This window comes from Vombatus ursinus, unplaced genomic scaffold (genome assembly GCF_900497805.2).
Source record: "Vombatus ursinus unplaced genomic scaffold, bare-nosed wombat genome assembly UNPS02014793.1, whole genome shotgun sequence".
NCBI classification, from domain to species: Eukaryota; Metazoa; Chordata; class Mammalia; order Diprotodontia; family Vombatidae; genus Vombatus; species Vombatus ursinus.
The window spans coordinates 23229084-23239717 of record NW_020954571.1 but is presented as its reverse complement, the minus strand read 5'-3'; positions in this window follow the sequence as shown (position 1 = coordinate 23239717).

The following is a 10634-nucleotide window of genomic DNA, read 5'->3' as shown; positions in this document are numbered from 1 at the left end:
AAAATACCTGCCAGATCAAAATATCTTAATGGCCGGCTGCAGTCATTCCATTGTTTATTGATGGTTGTTTACCGGATATCTGGAGACATAAGGAAAACCTTTTTAGCTTGGGCTACTCATTAGCAAAGTACCAAGGAGGCCAAATCCCATAAAGATATTAAGTTTTTTTTTTTTGGAGGGAGGGTCCTCTCAGCAGCAGCAAAGGGAGGGAATTCTCATTAGTTATTAAGACATAGTACATTCTTTGCATCTTGAATTTCCTCTTAGACTTTTAACTCTTTTCCCCCCATATCATTCTTTTTTAGAGCCTGAAATGAAAGAGGATAGGGTCTCTTTAAGCTGAGGTCGAATGGAAGAAGTCTTTCAGAGAATATTAATGCCCACCTGGTGAAGGGTAAAGCTGGGAACCAGGTGTGATTCCCATAAAAAGCCAACCCAGGAGGCCAGGGATATTCCTGGAAAGAAAAGATCAGAGTGGTTCTGAATTTACAACATAGACCACCCACTCAAGTGTTTCAAAGTTCTCTTGGGATTCATAAAATGTTAGAGCTGTCCGGATACTTCGAGATAACCTAGTCAAACCTCTTCATTTTACAAAAAAGTAAAATTGACACCTAGGTAAGGAAATGACTTGTCTAAGGTCACACTGCAAGTTTGCAATAGGGCTGGGACTAAAACCCAGGCCATCAAGAAAGAGCAACTCATCCACCATCTGTGCATACACAGAAATTAACTTGATGGAACAAACGCCTTTTAGAAACTGTTTAAGTTGGAGCCCACTCCGCCCAAGGTGATATAGGGGAGAGGGTACCCCTAGTTCAGGAGAATGGTTTGTACTTAAGCTCTTGCAATATCTTCTCAGTAAATATCCCTTTGTAAAAGGTAATTGATGTTAATTGATTAAATGATACTGGAACACTAATCATTGGAGGGTACCCATAATATAAAGGAAATACTAATTTTAGCTAGCAATTTATATTAGGAAGAAAACAATGGAATGGAGACTTGAGCTGATAGCATTAGAAAGATAATAATCTTGCCATCTCTCAGAAGTACGCTAAGAATTCTAAAAGAGATGTAGCTAGCCTTCTGGGCGACCTGACTTCTCAGTGTGAATGGAATTTGGGATAATAACATCTAGCACTTTTAAGGGCTATGTATAGATAAATCATTTATTCAGCACTTACTATGGGCTAGTATTGTGCTAAGCCCTAGGGACATAAATACAAGTGAGCAAGATTTGCCCTGCCCACAAGGAGCTTATACTTAAGGAGATGTGAAAACAGAAGGTTGGGGAGGAGTTAAACCTGCAGCCTCATAGTCTGAAGCTGGTGCTTAACTGGCAAGTGAGGTGGGCACTTGATTCCAGGCAATATGAGGAAAAAGTTCACCTTCAGAAGTCAGGGTGGTTCCAGGGGTAGACCTTTCCTTTAGTCTATATTGTGCTGATGATAGTATGAACCTATCACAATTAGCAAGGCATTTAGACGTAGGCATTTATTGTCTCTAATAATGGCAGTGTGTCACCTAGAAAAAAAAAAAACTTGTATGCACATACTTTGAAACTTAGATTCTAATCTATCCAAAAATTTTCCAAATGAGGAGCTTTAGTACCTTTTGAACCCATTTGTTAAAAATATAAGAACACAATGTTCTCTATTTAGTTTTCAGGGAAGGTGGGAATTTACTAACTGAATTTTGCCAAATACCTCTGCATAATTGCTGGATAGGATTGAATGATGATTATCAAGATTAGGCAACACAGTGAATAATACAGCATACTTCTTCAATTTGGATCTATGTCCTTGTGTGAGGCATCTTTATCAGTTTCGATGGCCATTAACACTAAATATCAAGATAAAATGAACTCAGTACCAGATATTCAAATTTCTGTATCACAAAGTGTTAAATTAAGATTTCCAAAAATAATTAAGGAGATTCATTCACATTGCTTTCACTAAAAATATTAATTGCCACAATAATAATTTTAGTGGGAACAAAAAAGTTTTTTTTGTATTGCAAAATAAAATAGAATTTTATTTTTAAAATGTTGTTGATTTCATCTTTATCTCATCATTTTAGCATTTCAATTTTTGTGTATGTTTTATAATACATATCAGAGGTATCAAACTTATGACCCAGGGCAGCAAGCTACCAAAACTCCCCAGTGCTTCTGGGAACCATTTTAAAATGTAATTAGAAAATTTAACAAAATAAATAAAAATGTACTACAACATATTGTTAATTTGTGGTTTTCTAAGTCAATCTGTGGCGGCAGAAATTCTTTCCTATTTGAGGCTGGTACCACTGGTGTACATATTATTATAGTAACACAAGTATATAAGTTCATATATAAATATTCATATGTTGGTGTGCATGCTCAAAAGGTTTTTATTTATAGGGGTGCATGATCACAAAAGTTTGGATGTCACTGGTCTATACTGCTCAGACACACTCAGTTCTCTTCCTCTCTCTACCTGTGGAGAAACAGTTAATTCATTATGATGGTAAGCCCTGTGGCAATAGAGGATATAGACCTTTAAGAGTAAGGTGGACAGAAATACTATGCCAATATTATTTCAAGAGAAAAAAATCTAACAATGAAATACATTACTTGCATTTATAGTCCTTTGCCAACATCTGTGACAAAATGAAGGAAAAACACTCCACCATGCCTTTTGGTGACCTCTAAAGAAACTCCCCCATGGAGTCATTGAGGATGGTAATTTGAGTATAAATCCATGCAAGGGCTCCATACTTTTGCTTCATAAAATCAGAAGTCTAGCAGTGAGAAACATTGAAACTGCTTGGAAATGAGATCCAGAGTACTTCACACTCAGGGCCCAAAGATGGGGGTGGGGTGGAGTGGAATGGTGAAGGCATATTACTGTAACATTAAAACTGAAGGTACATATGAAACTGAAAATGTGAACATAAAATATCCCTTCTGTATGCACTGCTCATAAAAGCAAAGCCAGCAGAGGTCATTAAAATGTCAAATGTGGGACAGAGTCAGAAAAATGTATGGTTAAAGTAGACCTGTATCTCTGTGCTAATTGTTTTCCATTAACAGTTAAAAGTGAATAGAGGGAAGAAAGTATAATAAAAATTTAACTGAGACTCCTGAGTTCAAATCCCAGCTCTGCCACTTATTAGCCTTTGTGACCTTGGCCAAGTCAGTTAACTCTGTAGGGCCTCAGTTTTCTCGACTGTAAAATGAGAGTTGGACTAGTTAACCTCTGATGTCCCTTCCAGCTCTCAATTTATGAGCCTGTGATCAAACATTTATTAAACACCTAATTATATGCAAGGCTTCCACTTGTTGCAACAAATCCTGCTCAGTGCTGGAGATGATGCCAGGAAACAGTGTAGAGTGGGGAGGCATCCCCTCAATTTCCAATTTTTTACCCCCACAATGACAGCTGCTATAAATGTTTTTATACACACAGCTCGTTTTCCCTTTTCTTTGGGATACAGACCTAGTAGGACTATTGCTGGGTCAAAGGTTATGCACACTTTTATAGCCCTTTGGACACAGTTCCAAATTGTTTTCCAGAATGGTTGGATCAGTTCACAACTCCACTAATAGTGTGTCAGTGTCCCTAATTTTCCACATCCTCTCCAGCAGCTCAGAGTCATTCTAATACAAAATATTCACATTTTCACTTTCATACGTACCCTCAGTTTTAACGTTACAGTACTATGCCCTCACCATTCCCCTCCACTCCATCCCCATCTTTGGGCCCTGAGTGTGAGAGGTAAAAGGGCATAAGCATTTCTATAGTGCCCATTATGTGCCAGGCATGGTGCTAAGTGTTTTACACATATTATTTCATTTCCCTGAAGGGTAGGGCTATTATAATCCCCATTTTACAGTTGAGGAAACTAAGACATAGGTTAAGTGACTTGCTCAGAGTCACACAGCTGGTAAATGTATGAGGTCAGATTTGAACTCAGATCTTCCTGACTCCAGGTCTAGCACTCTATCCACTATATCACCAGGTGCGTCTAAAAAAGAATGAAGATTGAGAGTTAGCCTGAAAGTCTGCCTTTCACACACCGACTGTATGACCCTGAGCAAATTATTTGATTTTATTCTAGGCAATTCTTTAAGACTCTAAGTTGCAAAAAGGTACAAAACCTGCATTAATAGAAAGCAATACCTTAGCCATTTGTTCCCCATACCAATGAAATTATATGTCGGGTCCAAGTCCCCACGTGTGTGCCAGATAAGATCAGGAAAAGATCTTACCACCAAGCATCCCAAGCATTAGAAAAGTGTGCGAGGTCAAGATTCAATTCAATAAGATATTTTTAACATGTTTATTATTTGCCAGACACTCTTCATGGCTCTGGGGAGAGAAAAAATACAAGACTAAATTACTCCTGTCCCCAGAGAGCTTGTAATATAAATAGGGGTGGAGACATGAGGAAGGAGGAGACATCATACACACACAGAAATAAGTTTGAGATAAGGAAGAATTACACAAGAGCAAAGGACATATAGAGAAGAGAAAGAACTCGCTTTCTGGTGGGGTCAGGGCATGTATCTGAAGGATGGTAGCTCCTGAGCTAGACCTTGTTCTATAATGAGTAAGATTTGGGGACATGGGGAGCAGTAACTGCTAAATCATGTTAACACTGCTATCATGCCATGCTAATTTGACAGCTTGTTTCCAAGAACATCTGGGAAGACCAGCTGGACATGTGTTTTCCTTTTCATTAATTGGACTTGTAATTAATTGTGCAAAGCCCAAATCAAGCAAGCAGAGACAGGAATCAAAATAGCCATTAGACCCTGAGCAAACATTTATAACAACAACAACAACAACAACAACAACCTGGTTCACATATTTGGCTCTCTCTTAGAAGAAGCCCTGAAGTTTGATGAAGAAGTTGACCATGGAGAGATACTAATGACTTTTTTTAAAAAAAAATTATTCATTCATTTAACATTCATCTTTTTAAAAAAATTTGAATTCCAAATCCTCTCCCTCCATCTAGCCACTCCCGCACTCATTAAGAAGGCAAGCAATACGATATCAGTTGTACATGTGAAGTCAAGCAGAACATATTTCCTTATTAGTCATGTTGTTCCTCCCCCTCAAAAAAACTCCAAACAATAAAAAGTAAGAAACAAAGAAAGTGAAAAAAGTATATTTCAATCTGCACTCAAGAGTTCATCATTTCTCTCTTTTCTGGAGTGGGATAGCATTTTTCATTAGGGATCATTTGGAATTATATTGGATCATTGTCTTGACCAAAGTATCTAAGTCTTTCACAGTTGAACATTGTTACAATATTGCTATAACTGTGTACAATGTTCTTCTGATTCTACTCACTTCACTTTGTATCAATTCATATAATTCTTGCCAGGTTTTTCTGAAAACATCAGGCTCATCATTTCCTATAGCACAATAGTATTCCATCACAATCATATACCACAACTTGTTCAACCATTCCCCAATTGATGGGCATCCCTTCAATTTCCAATTTTTACCCCCACAAAAAGACCTGCTATAAATGTTTTGTACATATAGGTCATTTTCCCTTTTCTTTGGGATATAGACCTAGTGGTAATATTGTTGGGTCAAAGGTTATGCACACCTTTATAGCCCTTTGGGCATAGTTCCAAATTGTTTTCCAGAATGCTTGGACTAGTTCATAACTCCACTAATAGTTGTCAGTGTCCCTATTTTTCCACATCCTCTCCAGCAGCTATCATTTTCCTTTTCTGTCATGTTAGCTAATCTAATAGGTATGAGGTGATACCTCAAAGTTGTTTTAATCAATCTAATCAATAATGGTTTAGAACATTTTTCCCTGTGACTATTCATAGTTTTCATTTCTTCTTCTGAAAATTGCCTGTTCATATTCTTTGACCATTTACCAACTGAGGAATGGCTCTTATTTTTATAAATTTGGCTCAGTTCCCTATATATTTGAGAAATGAGGCCTTTATCAGAGAAACTTGCTGTAATCTTCCCCCCCCACCCCACCACCTAGTTTCCTGCTTTTCTTCTAATTTTGGCTGCATTTGTTTTGTTTGTGCAAAACCTTTTTAATTTCCTGTAATCAAAATTATCCATTTTACTTCTTGTAATTCTCTCTATCTCTTTTCTGGTCATAAACTCTTCCCTTATCCATAGATCTGACAGGTAAAATCTTCCATACTATTTTAATTTACTTATGATATCACTCTTTACATCTAAAACACATTTTCACCTTGTCTTGTTATACCATATGAGATGGAAATCTATGCCTAGTTTCTGCTAAACTACTCTTGAGTTTTCCAAGCAATTTTTGTCAAATAGTGAGTTCTTGCACCCAAAAGTTGGATTGTTAGGTTTATCAAACACTAGATTACTTATGGTTATTTACTATTGGGTATTGTGTACCTAATATATACCATTGACCTGCCACTCTATTTCTTATCCAGTACCAGAGTGTTTTGATGATTACCACTTTGCAATATACTTTGGTATTGCTAGAACATCTTCCCTTACATATTTTTCTTTGATCCCCTTGATATTCTTTACCTTTTGTTCTTCAAGATGAATTTTATTGTTATATTTTTCAAGTGTCATAAAATAATTCTTTGGTAGTTTGATTCATATGGCACTAAATAAGTAAATTAATTTTGGTAGAATTGTCATTTTTATTATATTGGCTTATTGTATAGATCTGTCTTTATTTGTGTGAAAAGTGTTTTGTGGTTATGTTCATATAGTTCCTGGGTTTGAATTTGCAGGTAGATTCCCAAGGATTTTATAATGTTTGCAGTTATTTTAAATGAAATTTATCTATCTCTTCTGGGTCTTGTTGGATTATTTTATATGCTACAACTTTGCTAAAGTTGTTAGTTGTTTCAAGTAGTTTTTTAGTTGATTCTCTAGGGTTCTCTAAGTATACAGCCATATAAGATGCAAAGAGTTCTGTTTCCTTATTGCCTGTTTTTATTCCTTCAATTTATTTTTGTCTTATTGCTAGCATTTCCCCCCCCCAAAATTTATTATTTATTTTTAATGTTCTTTTCTTTTTAAATTTTCAGTTCCCAGTTCTCTCCCGCTCTCCCACTGTCACCCCCTCACGTACTGAGAAGGAAAGCAATATGATGTCAATTATACATGAGAAATCATTTTCACTAGCACTTCCAAAACAAAATTGAATAATTGTGGTGATAATGGACATTCTTGCTTTGCTCCTGATCTTATTGGGGAAGGCTTCTCACTCATCCCCACTACAGATATTGCTTGATCTTGGTTTTAGATAGATACTATTTATCATTTTAAGAAAGGCTACATTTATTCCTATGCTTTTTTGTGTTTTTAATAGAAAAAGGTATAATATTTTGCCAAAAGCTTTTTCTACATCTATTGTGTTCCTTTTTTTACATGAGATATTTTTCCTTGTTCTTCTCCCTTCTTTCTCCTCCCAATGCATCCCTTTTTCACATTCACTTACTTGTTTTTGAAGATCATCCCAATATAATTGACTTAATCTTTTGCCCTCTGTCAATGTAGAGTTCTTTTAACTGCCCTAAAAATGACGAAGTTCTTAGGAGTTACATGTATCATTTTCTCACATAGAAATGTAAACAGTTTAACCTTATTGAGTCCCTTATGATTTCTATTTCATGCTTACCTTTTTTGCTTCTCTTGAGTCTTGTATTTGGATGTCAAATTTTCTATTCAGCTCTGATCTTTTTTTTAATCAAGAATGCTTGAATGTCCTCTATTTTATTAATATCCATTCTCTCCCCCCCTACCCCCCCACTGAAAGGGTTACACTCAGTTTTTCTGGATAGGTCATTTTTGGTTGTAATACTAGGACTTTTGCTTTCTGGAATATAATATTCTAAGTCCTCTACTCCTTTGACATGGTAGCTGCTTAGTCTTGTATGATCCTGATTGTGACTCCACAGTATTTGAATGGTTTCTTTCTGGTTCCTTAAAGTGTTTTCTTTTTGACCTTGGAGCTCTGGAATTTGGCTATAATATTCCTGGGAGTTTACATTTTAGGATCGCTTTCAGGAAGTGATTGTTGGATTCTTTTAATTTCTATTTTACTCTCTGGTTCTAGGATATCAGGGCAAATTTTCCTTTATAACTTCTTGAAAGATCATGTCTAGGATCTTTCTTTGATCTCGACTTTGAGGTAGTCCAATAATTCTAAAATCAATCTTTCTTTTATCTATTTTCCAGGTCAGTTTTTTCAATAAGATATTTTACATTACTTTCAATTTTTTCATTCTTTTGACTTTGTTTTATTATTTCTTGATGTCTTATGGAGTCATTAGTTTCCACTTGTCCAATTCTAATTTTTAAGGAGTTTCATCAGTGAAGTTTTCAAAAGGAAAACCTCTTTTTGCATTTGACCAATTCTGTTTGTTTAAGGTGTTCTTCAGTATTTTTTTTGGTACCTCTTTTACAGAGCTGTTAATCATCTTTTCAGATTGTCTTGTATGCTCTCATTTCTTTTCCTAGTATTGCCTCTACAACTCTTACTTGATTTTTCAAATAATTTTTAGCTCTTCCAGAAATTTTTAGAAGTCAGAAGTTAGAAATTGGAAGTTTTTGATGCTTCCAAGGTGGTGTGATCCAGGGAGAGGTATGATCACTGCTCTGTTGCAACCAGAAGTGATGCTGATCTTTAGGACTCCTGATTCCTTGTGAGTGGGAATGATGCTGCTCCTCAAGGCCCCTGCTCCCTCAGGACAGCAAGTGTTCCTCTCTGCTCAGAAACTGTGTTTTAAAAGTGAGTACGAGCAATGGAGTTGACAAATACAACTCTGTCCTGCACTTAGTGCTAGCACAGGGTCCCTTATAATCTCTTTGTGACAAATTGCCTGATCCCCTTACTGTCTCTGGTTTGAGAGTCCCTAAAGTTGCTGCCGCTGATGTTGTTACCTCTAAGGTCCACAGCTGCTATTGCTGCAACATAGGCTCTGGGAGAGCTTCCAGTGTCACAAACTTTTGCTTCTGACCTTCAAAGTTGTCTTGGTCTGGAAAAATGTCTCACTTTAATCTTTTTTAGGTCTGCCACTTTAAAATTCAATTTGAGGTTCAATTTTAACACTTTTTTTGGAAGGGAATGTTGGGACAGCTTCCTCTACTTCACCATCTTGGCTCCACCCCAGTATGATAGTAATGGATTTTGAAAACTCAAGGAGGATTTTCCACCTAGAAGCTTCTGCTGACTCTCAGTTGAAAAACAATGAGCACAGAGATATAGGTCTACTTTATCCAAACATTTTTCCAATTCTGGAATTTGACACTTTAATGATCTCTAAGGTTGATGGTCATTTGGATGAATAAGGAGAAACTTTACAAAATCTCTGGAGAACAGTGAAATTGGAGTTGACAAAGGTGAATATTTACCAAATTTTCCTACCTTTATCCCATCTCAGACACTGAATATATGACACTAGGCAAGTCATTTAACTTCTCCCAAACTTGGTTTCCTTATCTGTAAAATGAGGGTTAAAAAGGCTCTTCTTCCTTTGAATCAATGATCTGTTTAATCCTAGGATCTAGAACTTCCTTTGGCTCTCCTCTCACTCTGTCACACTGTACCAATGTAGATGGGCTTGCTTTCACCTAGTAAAATGGAATAGGTGAGCTCCTTAAAGACTGTGCCATTTTTTTTCATTGTTGTATCCCTGGTGCTTTGCACATAATAGGCACCTAATAAATAATTATTGAATTTGAATGTACTTTGGAGTATGTATCACGGGGGGTTATTCAGGCTGGGTGAGGAAGGAAAAGGAATGAGTATGAAGAGAAAGAATCTCTTGGTACCTTTCTTTCCTATCCACTTGTTTTCCAACTTAGACTTTGGGAAGCTGGATGTCTGGAGAGCTCTACCCCATAGGCTCATTAGTAGCTGCGTATCTCTTTTTGTGAACAACAAAAGCAATAGCAGCAGCTGCCAGTTATATGCTAAGCACTTTTCAAATATTATCTTATTTGATCCTCACAACAACCCTGGGAGGTAAGTACTATTATTACCCCCATTTTAGAGTTGAGAAAACTGAGGTTAAATGTCTTGCCCAAGGTCATACAGCTGGTAAGTATCTGAGGTCAGATTTGAACTCATGCCCAGCACTCTATGCACTGTGCCACCTAGCTGCTTCAACCTGAGAGACCACTACCTTCAGTTTATTTTTATCTTTCCATCACTGTGGCTTTGAGCACAATACACATGGGGCTTAGTGACATGGCCACATTTCTCAAGTAGGATTAGTTTCTAAAGGTTAGAGGGGTAAAGTCTCATGATTTAGGTTCTGTGTCAGGAGAGGGAGGGAACTTCTTAGGATGCTAGAGTATATTTTGAAAAGTCAAAAACCCTGCTGAGCACTGGGTGGACTTGGTGCTGGGAAAAGCCATGTAAGCAATCCATGCTTTCCAACACATTCACAGACAGAGAACAAGACTTCCTGCTTCAAAAAAAAAACAAAGGTCAAAGATTTATTGAAAGTGTTCCAACAGATTCTTGGACATCAAACAACTGAGAGGAGAGAGAGAGAAACAGAAAGAGAGAGAGACAGACATACACACACACACACACACACACACACACACACACAGAGAGAGAGAGAGAGAGAGAGAGAGAGAGAGAGAGAGAGAGAGAGA